Source organism: Sciurus vulgaris (assembly GCF_902686455.1).
Source record: "Sciurus vulgaris genome assembly, chromosome: 17".
Lineage (NCBI taxonomy): Eukaryota > Metazoa > Chordata > Mammalia > Rodentia > Sciuridae > Sciurus > Sciurus vulgaris.
In genome coordinates, this window is record NC_136478.1 from 39,031,047 (window position 1) to 39,048,612 (window position 17,566).

Below are 17,566 nucleotides of genomic sequence, written 5' to 3' on the forward strand. Positions count from 1 at the left end.
ACGCTGGCGATTCCCCATTAACAATCTGGTGAGGAGGCCACACCGGCTGCGCTGTTTACAGTTCCGTTTCCCCTCGGCTGCTCCCAGAAGTTTCCATAAAAACAGATGTAAGGTAATCAAAGACTTCCCAGCCCCAAGCATCTTTGTTCCTGAAGGCTTCCATAGAGTCGGCTCCTCTGCTGGGGTTTGTGGCTCCAAAAGACTCTCAAAACAGCCCTAAAATCTCTCCCGAGAAATGAAGACTCCTCCTTGCCTGCAGACTCTGCAATCATTTGTCAAGGATTTTATGGTCAATAGTAATAGTAATAACACCTTAGCTGTCCCTGGTGCCTTTTCCAACTGTACTCAGGGCACATGACAGAGGATCCCCAGCAACATCGCAATGGCTAGGGAGAGAGCAGTGTCCTATTCCCATTTCACAGACGGGAAGGAACCAGTGGCTCACTCGACTGGCCTGAGCACCACCTCGCCCAGAGTCCACAGGCTCCAGGAAAAAGGTGGCAGCTGCTCCCTCCTGAGAGGCAGCCTCCTGCTCCTCTTTCCTTTCAATCTCATCACTCCACTGCTGTCACTTAAGAAGCTCAGCAGTGGGGGTGGGATGGAACCAGGACACCAGTGTGACTTTGATTAGATACCCGACGTCAGACAATCCAGCTGCTTTGAAGGTTTGTCCCAACTTGCACGTTTTACAGATGAGATTCTGGGAGCCCAGTGTCAACCCTAACCCCTGGCCAGCACCTGGAGGACCCAAGCCTCAGGTCTCCTTGCCTTGTTCTCAAAAGCTCAAAACATGAGCGTCGGTCGGAGCTGAGCACTGGATGAAAAGATGCCCAGACTGAGCATGTGTGGGGCTGGGGCTCCTGGGGGCCGCCCTCATGGCTATAGCCTCCGTGTGGTGCGAGGGCAACCTCCTTCGCTTGCCTCTCGTTGCCCTTCATGTTGCAGAACCAGGGATGCAAACCTGACCCTAGCCACCCCCTGAAATACCCACGTGGCAGGATGAGGGCCAGGCTCAGTCAATCAGATGCCTGCTCCCAGGACTGCAAGTCGTGAGCATGAGATATGTTGAGGAAGAGAGCGTGCGTCTGGGATTTCTTCAGTCTCTCAGTAACTCAACGAGACCTCAATGGCCACGGTGGTGCCCTTTTGGCTCAAGATGGCTGGAGTTGGTTCCCATCAGGTGCAGACAAATCCCTGACTGCCAGGGCCCCATGACCAGTTATACTTGATGATGATGAGCAGCTACTAAGGGCCAGACACTTTATACCTGACTTCACTTAGTCCTCATAAGAGCCTTAGTACTATTACCACCCAATTTATAGACAAGGAGATGGAGCAAAGAGAGATTAAGGGACTTGGCTAAGACAACACAGCTAGCAACTCAGACTGTCTCCCCCAGAGCGTGTGTTCCTGAGGAGTGCATTGGTCTGGCTTGGGAGAGCACAGTGACTTCTTTGCATCTCAAGGGTGGGAGCGGGATGGGGGCTCTGGGTGTATCCTGTGTAGTGTGACAGTCTTGCTGAGATCTTGTCCCCAATGGGGTGGGAGTGTGTCCTGTTTCCAGGATCACCTCTGGAGGGGGGGCTCTGTGCAGGGAGCAAGTGTAGCACCCAGAGGCTGTCTGCTCATTGTCACTGAGGGGGCCAGAACAGACAGGTGCAATACTGGAGAGGTAGGGATGCACACATGGCACAGGGTTTCCACAGAGCCCCCTCAGGGGCTACCCACTGTGGTCAAGGGGGAAGTGCAAGGGGCAGGTATATCTCTCTATTTCAGTCAAACAACTCCTACTGGTTTGTTTTACCTTTTGGACCTACAGGAAGTATCTCATTTGAGCAAAGGACTCTTTGTGGCTGACAGGAGGTTAAGTCTGGAGTTGCCAATGACATCCTTACCACCACTCGAGGACTGCCTGCCTAAAAATGAAGTCAATACAGGAAAGCAGAGGCAAGTGAAGATTCTTGTAAATATTATTTGAACCCCTAGATCCACCCATGCCTGAAGTCCCCAGACTTTTGAATAGTAAGAGCCAATCATTTGTTTTTATTTCAGGCTTCACTTGAGCCTATGGGTTCCAGTTTCTCTCACTGGAGTCTGAATGAGTCATCATAAATATGGGTTCCAAACTGGAGTAGATTCTAACTTTCCCGTCTAGAAGAGTCTCCTGACATTGTAATGGCAAGAGCAGCTCTGACACCTCTGGAGGGGCTGCCCTCGCTTAGTTCAATTGGGAGGAGGGGTGGCAGCTGGCACTGAGCCACCACACACCAGGGAGAGTACCCTGGTATCAAGGAGGGACAGGGTGGGGTTGGGTAGATCCACAGTGGTGGGAAGACTCAGTTCCACTCTGGCTCTCCCAGCCTGGGAACCCCTCACCCACCATTGCACCTCCTGCTGTCAATTTTCCACTCCGCGGTGTGAGGGAGCTTCCATCAGAAACCCGTGGTATCTCTCCCTCGCTCAAAACCTTCCACTGACTTTTCATGCATTTTGATTGTATGTGGCCCCAGCCTGGCCTCTCTGCTCCTCGCTGGTCTCTTCTCTCATCGCAGAACAAGGCTGGCTTGATCTTCAGTAGCCCTAACACTTGGAGTGCATGAATGCAAAATGCCATTGGTTCCAAGCTGGCTCCTCCTCCTCCTCCAGGCTCAGCCCCAAAGTCACCTACCTACATCAGGCCCTTTCTTGAGTAGCACTTGCTTCCTTTGCTGGTTTTTTTTTTTTTTTTCCCCTCTTTGGTCCTGCTTCTCTCCGAGGGAAAGGAAAATGTCGGCACTGCAGTGACCTCAGTGCACAGAAGAGGGCCTGTCATAGTGCATGCCCAGTAAACACCGGTGGAGTGAATGTATTAACAGTGGATACTGCCTTGAATGCTTCGCCGATGAACCTACCTCTCCAGGCCCTCTGCACCACACCAACACACAAAGCCCACCCCAGTCACCCTTCTTAAAGGCCCAGCACCCATGAGAGAACTTCCTGTCCTCTCTCACACTCTGGGAATGCATCTGACCTTTTGTTGATGTTTCTGGTCACAGTGCTCTGGGAGAGCCAGCCCCAGTCCATCTCGGCTGTCCCCGAGTGATGTGGAAGCTCCAGCAGGTGCTGTTCCACCCAGTAGAGTGGTGTCCCACTCCCCCATATGCAAGAAAAAAATTAGCTTTCCTTACCAGACAAGAATGACAATTTACAGAAAATTATGCTTTGAATTCATAATCTGGAATGAGCGGAAATGGTATTCTATAGTAATCCATCCCAACTGACTCGCTATTGTATACGCACCTGCTCACATTTTTTAAGCTGGGACTTTATGGAAAGGACATTTTGATCGCTTCTGAAGTTTGCTGAGCAATTCCCCTCTCTCTCAGGCATACGGTCTTTGTGCTGGAAATTTCCCTCGCGGCTTCCTGCAGGCACCGGCAGACGGGCACATGGTCCTGCGCGCGGGCACGCACACGCACACACAGCCACAACCCCCTCTCGTTGGCATGACTCTAATGGGGGGCTTTGCAGGTGCCGAGCTGTGGAAATGGAAGCTGGGAGAGTGAAATAACAGTTGGCACCTGTGCCGAGCATGCCCGAGGAGCTGCAGACTGGTGCCCACTGGAATTAGAGATGCTTTCTGGTGCATGATGTAGCGGGTGGGGCAGAGGACAGAGGAGGTGCAGAGGGCTCTGGTGGGGCCTCTTGGGCCTATCCTAGGGTTGTGAGAGCCAAGCCTTGAGCTGTAGGGGCGATGGATCTGGAGCACGCAGACCTCACTCAGTCCCCCTCACACGCCTGGTCTCGTGTTCCAGCAGAATCATTCATTCTACGCCCCAGTTGGCAGCCACCCCACTCAGTCCTCGCCTCAGGCTTCCAGCCCAGCACTGACATGAACAGGTGGTGGGCAGCTTGTTTTATGTGGTCCACATGGACCGGGAGCCCCACGAGGCAGCACTGAGGCTGCCAGCAGGCCTCAGTGCCTTGTCCCAGGTCTGGTTCACAGTAGGTTCTGGGGTAGCACATCCAGACTGAGTCTTGACCCATCAGAGGACCCAGCTCTGGGGACAGGGCCCTCCTCATTAGCCCTTAGCCAAAGGAGGCCCCTGCTTCCCCAGGGCCTTTACTTTCTGGGCCTTACAGCCACTGAGGCTCAGAACAGGTGGAACAGGAGGAAAGCGATAGTCATGTCAGTCTATGATCCAGCAATGCCCCAGGACATGAAGAGGTGAGTGGACAAGAGGACATTCACCAGAGCTCTCTTTGGGAACAAATACTTAGGGATATCCTAAACTGACAGCAGTAGCATGATGGCCAGGTAAACCATGCAACCTCAGCCTACAACAGCAGCAATGAGGAAGAATGAGGCATGTTCTCAAGTAGAGGAAGCTACAGGAAGCATGGCTCTTGACAAAGAAAGTATAAAATAAAATTAGTTACATGTGTCCACCCCTACACAAAATGTGAGCCCACTTTTTTTTTTGGTACTGAGGATTGAACCCAGGGGTGCTTTACCACTAAGCAACATCCTCACTCCTTTTTTTTATTTTGAGACAGGGTTTCACTGACTTTCTTGGGGCCTCTCTAAGTTGCTGAGGCTGACCTTGAACTTGCGATCCTCCTGCCTTCTGAGTCCCTGGGATTACAGGGGTGTGCCACTGCACCCAGCCTCCACTTAGTTTTTGTTTAAATCTTAGAAAACAATTCCATCATCACAATTGGGCGCATCTCCATGCAAATGCACACACATACACACCCATCCATATGCAAATATGAGAAATGTATAGAGAGTGCTGTGGATGGAAACCCTCCACACCATCAACTGTGCTCACCACTAGGGTGAGAAATGGGTTTGGAGCTGATGGTAGGAGGGAAGTTTTTGTCTTATATGTAACATATAGGTTGTTCTTACAATAAAGACACACCATAATGTTGTTCTACTAGTAGATCCAGGTAGGAATCAACGTGGAACCAGCAGGCCATAAGCAGGTGGAGGAAGTATTTTGCTGTTAGCCTGGTGGATTAAGAGGTTCCATACAGATGCAGGCACCATGCTTTGCGGTCCTATGCCCAGTATGTTTTGCTTTCAGCCAGCACCTTGGTTTGTAGGCCCCACTTCACAGTGCAGCTAGCTATGCATTCATTTTGTTCCACCATTGTCTATTCTGTGACATTCCTTCAGGGCCAGTCCATACCCAGTGGATGAACAGTTGGGTGGCTGGATGGGTAGACAAGTAGATGGATAAATGGAGAGATGGATGGGAAGATTGAAAGATGGATAAGTAGATAAATAGTTTGATGGATGGACAAATAGGTAGATGGACAGATGGAAGAGCAGAATGATTGATGAATAGATGAATGGACAGATAGATGGGAAGATGAACAGTTGAATAAGTAGATAAATAGATGAATAGAAGGACTAGGGGATGGGTGGGTGAATAGATGGAGAGATAGATGAGTAGATAGAAAGATGGATAGATGGACAAGTAGACTGATGGAGAGATAAACGGGTAGATGGATAGACGAATGAGTAGATGGGTGGATGGATGAACCAAATGAAATAGAAAGGGTTGAATGATAACCAGGTATCAAGTTACTGTGCACGAGGAAACTTGGAAATAGAAGAAGAGGATGAGGGAGAATTGGAGTGAGGGAGTTCTCCTCTTTACCAATAAGAGGAAGGGGTTATAGATCAAGTCAGCCAACAGATTTATGCATCTACCCTGTGCCACACGCTGTGCAGTAGATGAAGACAACCATGGGAGAAAGAAAAGAGAAAGAAAGAAGAGAAGGGAAAGGGGAAGAGAAATAAAAGATGAGGTTCAAGGCTGAACAGACAGGATTATGTGCCTAGAAATTCATTTAAAAAAGAGACTGGGGTAGAAAGCTTGCATAGCAGGTGCGAGGCCCTGGGTTCAATCCCTAGCGGCAGAGAGAAAGAAAGGAATGAAGGAAGAAAGCAAGCGAGAGTAGAAGGGAGCACAGGGTGGAAGGCCCAGCTCTCTCCACTACCACCTGCAGATTCTTTGGCTTTGGGGTTATTGGTATTTCACTGAGAACTAGGTCTTGAGATGTCCAGTATGAAATGAACTATTTCTTGTCTCTCAAGAACAGCCTCTGCTGCCTAAAATCCAGGGCCCTAGGATAGACGGGGCCCTGATACAGAGAGGACCACTGATCCTCCCCCACCCCAGTACCTGCCCTCTGGGAACTTTGTCAATTCATCCCAAAGGTGGGTCAAATGGGGACAGTCCTGGAGTTCATTCACTGAACCATTATTTATTGGCCTCTTCGGTTTTGAGGCACCATGCCAAGCACTGGGCTATGGCAAGAACTGAACTCTGCTCTTACAGAGCCAACAGTGTGGTGGGTGTAGGCTGTTGAGACACAGTCACTAAGTGAACAAGCAGGGACAATAACACCTGGGCTAAAAACTATGAATAAAATGAAACTAGTGATATGAGAAGGCGACTGAGAACAAGGGTAGTCAGGGAGAGGTGCACGGAGGAGGCAACTAACCTAAGGGCCAAAGAGGCCCAGGCAGGAGATTTGCAACAGACTTCCCAGGGCAGGCAGTGCCCACCCAAGGCAAGATCTGTCAACAGACACTGCCCCGGTGCCACTGCTGAACCTGACACCTTCTAAGCAATTGTAAGGTGGACGGGGAAAAGCATGGGTACCTGAAGGGCAAACTGGGGCCAGAGAGTATGATCCCCAGAGTAGGTCCAGCTCAGCAGGCAAACGGGCCCACACCTAACAGAGATCGTTCTTAACTGTGTGAGAAGTCTGAGGCCTTCCTGGAGGAATGAGGCTGGAACCAGGTGTTGAAGAGGAAGTTTGCCAGTCAGACAAGCCGGGAAAGGGCACTCTAGGCCAAGGCATGGGTCAGCTTGAGTTGGCTTAAGGAGGGAGCATAAGTTCCAGAAGGAGAAAGGAGCAGAGACTGGAGGACCTGGAGGAAGAACAAGGCCAGATCACCATGGGATAGACATGCTTTCATAAAAACGAACTTCATTCAAGGGGGCAATGGAGACCCATCAACGGCTTTGAGCAGGCTATGATCCTCTTATGTTTTAGGAAGGGCATGATGGGCTGCTGCAAGGAAGATGGACAGTGGAGGTTTGGGGTCAAGAACCATGAAGCTGTCATTGTGCTCTGGTGATAAAGGATGTCCCCCTAGAACATTAAGGACAAGTATGAGAACAAAGAGAGAGAAAGATAAAACCTGTAGGCCCCTGAAAGGGGACTGCAAGGGAGGAAGGAGTCCAGAGGCACCATCTCCAGGGAGACTCTTGTGGTTTTACCTGATCAGTGTCCAGGATTTCCCTTGGGAAGCACCTCCTCCCTGACTCTTGGACCATGACTACACCCTAAGTGCTCAAGTGAGCACATGATTTAATCCTGACCAATCAGAACAGGTTACTCCTAGGGTAAGCATTAAGACAGAGGTGGACACATGATCCACCTGGACTAATGGGCATCAAGTCCAGGGCTTCTGTAGGGAGAGCAGAACTGACCATTCATGACACCACCTGAAAAGAACCTGTAAGACAGCAGGACCAAGAGGTGGACACAGTTCTGATGACTGGGGCCCTGGCCCCAGCTGCACCTGAAACCCTCAGATATTCAATAAAATGTACCAGTAAATTCTCTTGTTCCTTATAACAGTTTGAACTAAGATTCTGTTAATGACAATGAAAATTCTTACAAAATCCATGAAGAAAGCAGGGTAAGCAGGACTTGGATCCTGTCCTTTAGGAGAACCCTTGCATATCTAGGACAAGAAGTTGGGAATCAGGTCACCTAGACAGAGAGCACTAGGTCAGTGTCTAAGGGAGATACACCATTACATTCAGAAGAGGGAACAGGGAGGAAGCCTCCCTAGAGGAGTTGGGCCTTGAACCTAATGGTGACAGATAAAGATGGACAGATGCACCAACCAGGGGGGGGGCAGGTGGGAACAGAAGGAAGGAAGGAAGAAGGAAACTAGAGTTTCCAGAGTCAGCTGGCTCCTCAGAAGTATAGGGTGGGTGCAGGAATGGGCTGGGGGACTTGGGTCCCTGGGCAGGGGGTGACCACATCCCCGCCAGGATAAATACTTGCTTGTTCTAGCCTTACCTGGTCAGGAGCAGTGAACACCCAAGTTCTGCAGCCCTGGAGAAGGATCCAATCCAGAGTTTCTTGGAAGGACCCAAGTCTGCTAGCAATGGGCAGCCTGCCTCCTATTACAAATCTATCTGTCCCTGTGTCCATCCACATGCTGCAACTTTGACCTAGCCACCATCTTGCCTGTCTTGGACCACTGGCCTCCCTGCTTCTAATCTCCCTTGTGTCCCACAGTCCAAGCTTCCATAGCAGAGTGACCTTTAAACATGTAAAGCAGATGAGTCACTTTCCAACTTAAAAGCCTCCAAGGGCATCTAGAAGCAACAGACTAAAATTCAAACTCACTCAGACATGAGACCCCACCTGCCCCTATCCCCCCATCACCACCCCTGCCTCACCTCCCTACTGTCCCTCACTCACTTCAACTCCAGCCTGCCTGCTGATCCTCTAATCACTCAAGTAATTCCCACCTCTGGGCCTTTGCACATGCTATTCTCTATGCCTGGGATATTTTTCCCATAACTCTTCTTGCTGGATTTTTCTCGTGCCTCAGGTTGCATGTCAAATGTATCCTCTTGTGAAAGTCCTTCCTGAGCCACCTTATCTGAGGCTGTCTGCCCTGGCTTTGTTTACTCTCTATCACACTGCCCAGCTATTTTCTTGAGGTTTCATATGACTACAGGAAACATCTCTGTTTCATGTGTTGATTGACTTACTTATGACTTGACCCCTCTCCCACCTTGGAGACAGGCCTCTATCTATCTTGATCCCCTCTCTCCCTGGTGGGGGAACAGTCTGAGGCATGTGACAGGAGTTCAGTGAATGAATGAATGAATGGGCTAATGGAGGTTGGCCAGCTCGGCCAGGACAGCAGGGTGGGAGGAGCCTGTGGCCCCAGTTCTCTGCTGAGGCAGGTTGGTGAGCTTCTGCTGTCTTCCGCTTCACGTTCGCACCGTATGGCTGGTGGCAAGATACTCTAACTTGGAGCTTCTTGCTTTTGTGTGTTAATAACATAAAGATGGAACACAGCTTACCACATATTTTGTGTTTGCTAACTCTCTATATGTATATAAAACAGACTTCAGTGTGACTAGCCAACCCACTTGTGAAGTGGAAGGAAAACAGAGCAATTAGAGAGAGAGGCGGGGGAGCAAGGGGAATGCTGGCTGAGAGCTGGCCAACTCTCTGCTCAGGTACAGAGTGTGCTTCCTGGGGAGCAGCTCCAGACAGGAGGTCATATCTTAGAAGGCAGTGGTGGGAGGTGAGCCTTCTGCCCCCCAGGAAAGGGTCCAGCTCCTCACAGTTGCAGGGTGGCTCTGGGGGCTCCCTCAGCCTCAGTCATCTCCCCTCCTACCTCAGGTTGGAACCAGACCCACCTGAGAGCCATCACCTGCTCTGGGTCTTCTCCCAGGAATGCTGTCTACACCTACACCCACCCCCACCTCGGACCCTGCCCGCTCACCCTTCCTGGACTTCGTTCGCTTATTTTTCACTCGAATGTTTGAAATATGGAGTGCCTCCCATATGCCTGTGGGCAGCTTCCTTCTGACAGGAAAGGGGCCCCAAACAAGTAAACAAACGTCTAATTACAAAATGTCTCAAGTGCGATGAAGAATAAAAATATGGAGCTTAATTAAAAGAATGAAGCATTTATTCCACCATATGAGCTGTACTTCAAGGCAACCAACTAGCCTGGAAAATTTCTTTCCAGAAGACTTTAGTGAATAAACAGTAGTGTGTCCAGGTGGGGGTGGGAACAGGGGCACTCTGCTGCCGCGGGGAGGAGTGTTTCATGACTAACGTAGTTCAGAATCACAAGGGCACAGAAATGATAAAAAGCAGAGGACTCTTAGTCCATTTTATGATTGTGTCTAGGTTCTCTAGACTGTGCACATGATCCCTTGACCGCATCAGGGTGGCCATTCCCCACACCCTGTCCCCTGGGATATGCCTCTAATTTGAAAAAAAAGAAAAAAAATGAAAGGAATAGAAGATGCATATTATTTAGAAAACCCTGATCAAGTAACTGATTTGAAAAACAATTATTTTTTGTGACTTGAGAAGCTGATGGAGAACTTTACCACGAAGGATGGGGCTGTTGCCACCTGACCCCTCCAGCCAATCCTAGCATCCTGAGGGGGACGGTCGGGCCCTAGAGGTGATGATCCCAGAACACGTAGCATCACCCATGGACGTGAATCTAACTTAGCTTCTAGAACTTGTTCCCATCTACAGGAAAGACGGGGAAGAGAGGAAGGAGTTAAATGACTCCACGAATGAGCAAACAGACAAATCCAGAATGTGAAATGATTCTACAGGAGTCTGACCTGGTTTCTACAGCAAAGATGGGAAAGAAGGGGCTCCTTCAGGGTGAAAAAGACCAAAGGAGACAATAAACAGATGTAGGATGTGGATCCAGTTTGGACTCTGATTCTAAAAGACATATTTGAGACAACGGGGAAATTTGATGTTAGTCTGAGTATTAAATGATGCTAAGAACTATCGTTCCTTCTGTTTAGGTGTCTTACTGGTGTGTTAGGGTTATGTGGGAAAACATTTGTAGCAACGCCTGCTCTAGTATGCAAAAGTGATATGACATCATGTTTGGAATTTGCCTTAAAATATTTCAGCCAAGAAAAATAAAAAAGAACCCTGGCTCAATGAAGTGGGTATGACAAAATGTTAATTATGAAACATACAGGATAAGCACACGAGGACTCACTGTACTATATCATCTTTCTATTCGTGTGTATGTTTGAATTTGTTCGCATTAAAAGCATCAAACATGAAACAGGATGCTGGGAGAAGACTGGTGAGAGGTGAGATAGAAAATAACAGTCCTGAGACAGAGATGACTAAATTTAGAGAGTGTGACTGGGAAAGGCCCCCATGAGGAGAGGATATTGACACTGAAGGAGTCAGTCTCTGAGAAAGCTAGAGAAGAACAAGGGGGTGGGGGCGAAGAACAGGTGCAAACACGTCAAAGCAGCAAAAGGCTTGGCGTGTCAGAGAGAGGGGGAGTGAGCCAGAGAGGATGGAGCAGAAGGAGCCGTGAGAGAGAGGCCCAGGATGAGGCTGGCTGGGGCAGGGGCCAAGCCAGGCAGGGCCTTGTACTCCCCACTGAGAGACGTGACGTTATTCTATAATCAGTGGGAAGCTGTCATCTGGTTTTAAGACTGGGCAGATCTGATGGAATTTACTTCTAAAACGGATGGCTCTGTTCAGTGACAAAGGCATTTTAGCAGGGAAGAGACCCATTCAGGAGACAGTACGGCATCCAGGCACTGGACAGTGGCTTGGTCTAGGCTGGCAGCAGAGAAAGAGGGAAGGAACAGATTGGAAACATTTGGGGGCCAACTGAAAACACGGAGGCTTGCTAATATATGTAATATAGAGGCAAGGAAAGGGGAAATCCTGGATAAATATCAGATTTGGGGTTTGAGCAACTGAGAGAACGAATGGTGGTTCCATTTTTTTGAGGCAAGGGAGAAGCAGGTAGGGAATCCAGAGTTCATCTTGGAGCATCTTATATTGCAATTGCTTGGCAGGCAAACAAGTGGAGATGTCCTGTAGGCAAGGCAGAGGTGTGGACTGGGGATGGCAGGAGCTCTTGGGGAGGAAGTTTATGGAGAAGAAGGCTCCCAGTGAGGAACTTCATCATTTAAATAGACAGGAGGAGCAAAGACACAGTGTAGAAGCAACCAGGCAGGTGTCTTGCTGCTGGAGCCAAGGGCAGCAGTGTTCTTAAGAAAAGGAGGTAGGTCACCAAGTCCAAGCCTGGAAAAAGCCTTTTGGAGTTGGCAAGATGGAGGGTGTTGGTGCCTGTCTTAGTCTGTCCTCTTGCTGCTATCACAAAATGCCACAAACTGAGTGGTTTGTAAACATCCGAAAACTTAATTCTCACAGTTTTTGAGGTTGAATCGTCCAGGTTCAAGGTGCTGGAAGGTCCATCGTCTTAGTAAGGGCTCACTTCCTGGTTTATAGACCAACTTTTCGCTGTGACCCCACGTGGTGGAAGCGACAAGGAAACTCTCTCAGGCCTCTTTCATAAGGGAACTAATCACCTGGTAAAGGTCTCCCCTCCTTCCACCATCACCTTGGGGGTTCTCAAATACAAATTTTGGGGAACACACAGAGAACACAGCAGCGACTTTGATGAAGTCAGTTTCAGTGACCACTTTGTGCCCCATTCTGCTCCCTGAAGGACCACGAACCCACTGCTAGAAGCCCTCCTCTGCACTCCTCTTGCTGCTTTGTTCTGACAGGCAGGCTCCTTTGCCCCTCCACTGGCGAGCATCATGAGGGCACCTGCCAGCTTTCACGCCCAAAACAGAACTCACCAACAGTATGCGAGGCAGAGCGTGAGTCCCTTTTAATGGCGCAGTTACCAGCTCCCCTCTGTTATCCAGCATCAAGAAGGTTGTGAAGACATTTGCAGAAATAAAAGCCATCCGATGCCTGGCCCTGAAAAAAGGTCATGAAGGCAGGAAATGTGATCAAATGTCCCCAAACACAGGAACTGAACTCACTGATCTCCCCCACCAAAAGTTGATCAGAGCAACTTAGGAAGGAACTCCTTGTGAGAAGCAGGGGTGCGCTCTAACCCAGGCCAGGAGCCCTGAACTCACCAGTGCTTCCCAGACTCCGCAGGGGACCTCACTTCAGCCTCACAGGGAGCCTTTTTGTTCTCCTTCTGGCCAGAAGGGATAGATAGATACCCAGAGGCGAAGAGACTCCCCAAGGTCACAGGAGACTCTTGTGTTGTAGGGCACTTCTCTTCAGCATCGGGGGGTTGTTGGTGGGTACCTTCCACCCATGGACTCCTCCTGCAGGACTCCCTCCTGAAAGTCCTCCTTTCAGACCTGTGATCCCTCCTCCCGCCTTCCCACACCCCTGCTGATTACTGGTTTTTTTCCTTACACCAAACCCACTTTAATACCTCAGTTTTAGGTGATATCACATCACACTGTGAATGAGTAGCTACGTTGTTTTTCAATTCTCAAATATTCAGCTTGATCAAGGAGAAAGTTTCGGTTTGAAGCTCAGAAGTCTTTAACACCTCTCTGTTTATCTTTAAAAAAAATAATTCATCATAAAATATACAGAACATAAAATTTGCCATCTTCACCATTTGGGGTTTTTTGTTATTCTATTTTGTTTTGTTTTGTTTGTGGTACAGCCCAGGGGTCTAACCCAGGACCTTGCATATACCAGGCAAACACTTTACACTGAGCTACATCCCTCGCCCTTTTTAAAAATTTTATTTTAAGGGTCTAAGTTGCCCAGGCTGGCCTTGAATCGAGATTCTCCTGACTCAGCCTCCTGAGAAGCTAGAATTACAGGTGTGTGCCACCATGCCAGGCTCTCTTCACCATATTTAATTGTACATTCAGGATGTTCATGATGTTCACCACCTCTACTCATCCAAAGAACTCGTTTCATCTTGCACAACTGAAACTTGGAAGTCATCAAATAGTGATTCCCCACTCTCCCCTCCTCTGATCCAAGCAACCTTCACACAATTTTCTGTCTCAATTTTCTGACTGCTCCAGGTACCTTGCATAAATGGGATCATACAGTCAACTTCTGTTTTAAACAGAAAGATATCAGGCCTCAGGCTCATGGCTGGGGCAGGCAGCAGTCTCTGCCTCACATTGTTCTGTCTTTAGATGTAAACATCTTGATACTTTCCTTCTCCTTGGGGCTAGTTAATGCTGGTTTTCCATTTAGGGAAACAAATGGATAGAACAAATGTATAGAAATGGGAAATATAATTTGTAGTGAAAGGTCGAAGGTGGAGAGGCCTTTAGAGCAGAAGAGAAGGGAGGGTGGTGGTGGGAGGCAGGGAAGCCCTGGCCCTGAGTGTGGAATCTCCTTTATGTCCCTAATACCAGCAAAAGAATGTGCCCTGGGCTCAGCTCCATGTACCCGGATTCCTTGGCTTCCTATCACCACCGCCTGGAAAAGGTTTTCTGTAGTTCTCACCTTTGCCCCTATCCATTCATCCATCCATTTATTTACTTAGCAAATCTGGCTTTCCAGAACCTGGGCTTTGCTCTGGGAATGCTCTGGCTGCTAGGCCTTGGATACTTCCAATCTGACCCCTCTTCAGACCTCAGACCTTCCTTCTTTCCTTCTTGTTCCTTTCATCCTGACTCTCCCTCATCCAGGACCCTTCTTTGCAGGCACTGAGTCAGCCCTGAACTCCCATTGGCCACATTACCACAGTGGTCAAGTTGTTACCTAGTACAGACAAGGGGTGAAGCTGCTTCACCCACAAGGCAGCCTCCTGCTGGTGCCGTGCACAGATGTGGGCTCAACTTTGCCAAATTATACCACTGTTCAATGAGCCAGAAACCCTCCTGTGTACAGGAATTTAAATTTTTGCTAATTCTCTGAGGGCTGCCAGTGTCCATTTGCAACTTCTGCCCAGTGGTATTTTGGGTAAATCCTGCTCATTTAGTGTCCAATTTGCCCCCAATTCATGGGAGGTGTTCCTCAAATTCCCTGTAGGGCAGGACCAGGCAGGTCCACCCTGACCACTGGTGCTTAACCCTGGGCAGTCACATGGTGCTCCTGAGGCTACCAGGCCAATTCATAAGTGGATTCCTATGTGATTGACATACATGAGTGACTGAGGGCTGCTTCCAGGGAAATCAGAATTCCTGGGGCATTGAGACAAGGAGCCTAATGTTCACTCCCACACCTAGGCCTGGCATCCACACAACCATGTGTGGTTGACTTTACAGACCTTGTAGCCAAGGGCATATGTCAGCCTGGGGGGGGTCACTAAGAGGTTCACTGGTAAGCACAAATGGGCCTGCCCCAGGCTAGACAAAGTTTGACAGTTTCTCAACTTTTGACTCACTCATGATATCTAGGATTCTTGGTTGCAAGTTATGAGAAACCCAACCTCATCTGGATAAATCAATACATGAAAATAATTCATTGGTTCCAGTATTCAGAAAGTTCCTAGTAATCTAGTCTTAGGCCTGATTGGATACAGGGCCTCAACAGATCAGAAGCCTGCCTCCCAGCACCTCTGGCTCTGCTCTCCAGGAAGAACTTCCCTCTAAAGCAGGTCAACTTATGTGGCAAGATGGCCTCATGGCTCCAGGCCCACTTCCAGTCAGCCTAGCAACTCCTGAGGATTGTCATTGGCCTGGCTTGGACCATATGCCTGTGCCTAAACCAATCATATAGCCAGGAATGTGGAGCTCTGATTGGCCAAGTCCCTCTCTCCCATCAAAGTGCAGAGGGTGTTGCTTAGAGAAAAATGTTGATCCCTGACCAGAAGGGAGATGCCAGAGCCTTCTCCCTCCAAGCCCCTCCTCTGTTTTGCAGCTGTGCCTGTCTTCAGAAACCCAAAATGAGGAGATTTAAATTAGAGCTGGGGATATGGTGGTCGAACAAAAAACAAAGCACTCTTGTGCCTTTGCCCATACTGAGGGAGCAGCTTGCTGCTGCAGATCTGGCCCCATCAATACCCCTGACCTGGTCACACACCCTACTTCTAGAAATGTCTTCAAATTAGTCTCTGTTCCAGGCAACCCTGAATTTAGCACAGAATTCATAAATGTCAGCTGCCATTGTTGTTCTATCAAATACCAAATTTAGAGGCCAATTTTAATTTTCACTAGCATTTTTTATTGATCACAGCATTCACAATAAAGAAATGTTGGCTGGGATTGCTCCCCACTATAAGAGGGATTTAGACCTGAGCTATAACCACACATTGGTCTTAAGTCTCCCTGCCCCAGAGCCCACACACAGCAGTGAGCACGATATGAGCAATAACCAAGCCCTGGAGAGCATGTATTTGGGCCCTTCACTCTGGCTGGCCTGGTAGGCTTGTGCAGACAGATTTCCCGGGTTGAGAGAGGACAGGAGCCAAGCCTCTGGGGCTTTCCCACACTCAGGTTCCCCAGCACTGGGCTGCAGCTACTCTGTTTGACAACCTGGTCCTGTTCATCCTGCTCCCATCATAGTGGCTCTCATTGGCTCCTCTTTAAGTTTTCTCACGTGTAGCTTTGCAAGGTGCCCCTCCTTTGGCTCATTCAGGCTGCCCAAGAGCGAAACCTCTCAGGCCCACTATCAGACATGGTCCCTCCTATGCTCAGCATTCTCTGCAACAGAGCTTTTAACTTTCTGTTAAGATGCCCTTAAAGAGCTGGGAAAAAGTTATACAAGTATGCCCAGTAAAGTGCATACACTGTCTGCAGGCAGTTTTCTGGGTCCCTGAAGCCACATGTTAGGGAATCCTATTTGGGAAGAACTTCCCCCATGAAATCCTCATGGTCTTACTTCTCCATGACCTTTTACTTGCATCCTTATTCCTCCACCATCATCTGGCTTTGGATCACATATGAAGCTAAGTGAAGGGCCCCAATTTCCTATATGAATAATAATGAATACTTATTGAGCACTTAAGTATGTGCCAGATACTGTTGCAAGTGCACTGTGGGTATTAATACATTTACTTTTTACTGCACTAATTCATCTGCATTATCTCCCTTAATCCTCATAGTTACTAGGAAGAAACCACCACTCAAATGAAAAACATAAAACATGTTTCATGACCAGAAGTTTCCCTTGTTCCCCTCCTTGTTATTACCACTTTGCTCCAGAAGCGACTACTGTTCCAATGACCAGTCACCATAATTTTCCTTTGTTGTTGTTGTTGTTTCTCTTCCTCTCTCTTTACCAGGGTGATGGGGGTTGAACTCAGGTTCTTGTGCATGCTAAGCATTTGTTCTGCCACTGAGACACATCCCCAGCCCAATTTTCCTTTTCAAAAACTTCAAATAAATGGAAACTTCATCTACATGTGCCTGGCTTCTTGTGCTCAACATTATATTCATGAGATTCATTTGTGTTTCAGTGGTTTGTGGTTTTATTGTTGTAGAATATTCCACTAAATGAATACAACAAAATTTTATTTATCCATTTTATTATTGATAGACATGTCAGCTAGGATCTAGGGTATCTGGAACTCTCACTCTGCTGATGAGAGTATACATTGCTACAACTACTAAAGAAAACTCTCTTTTCTATCATTGTTACAATAACTCATTTTGTTGAGTATTTATTGTGGGCCAGGTGCTGCACTAATTCATCTTCTTTATCTCACTTAATCTTCATAGTGATTAGGAAGTAGATAGTTGCCATCTGTGAGATAGGGTAATCACAGTATTGATATAATATGATTATTATGAAGTTTAACTGAGATGACACTTTGAAGGGCTTAATCCAAAGCTGCCATTTTGGAAATGCTATCAATACCAGTTATTGATACTACCGAGGAGCACAGGGTTGGGGGTTCAGGATCTTGGGTTCCATGCCTATATAAGATGTCTTAAGCAGGTCATCTTTGCAGCCTTGGCCTCAGAGAGCTTACAACTGAACTGACATGCTATTCAGGATCTCTGGGAATCACAAAAGCTATGCTTTAATAAGACCCAAGCAATGACTGTCTTATTCA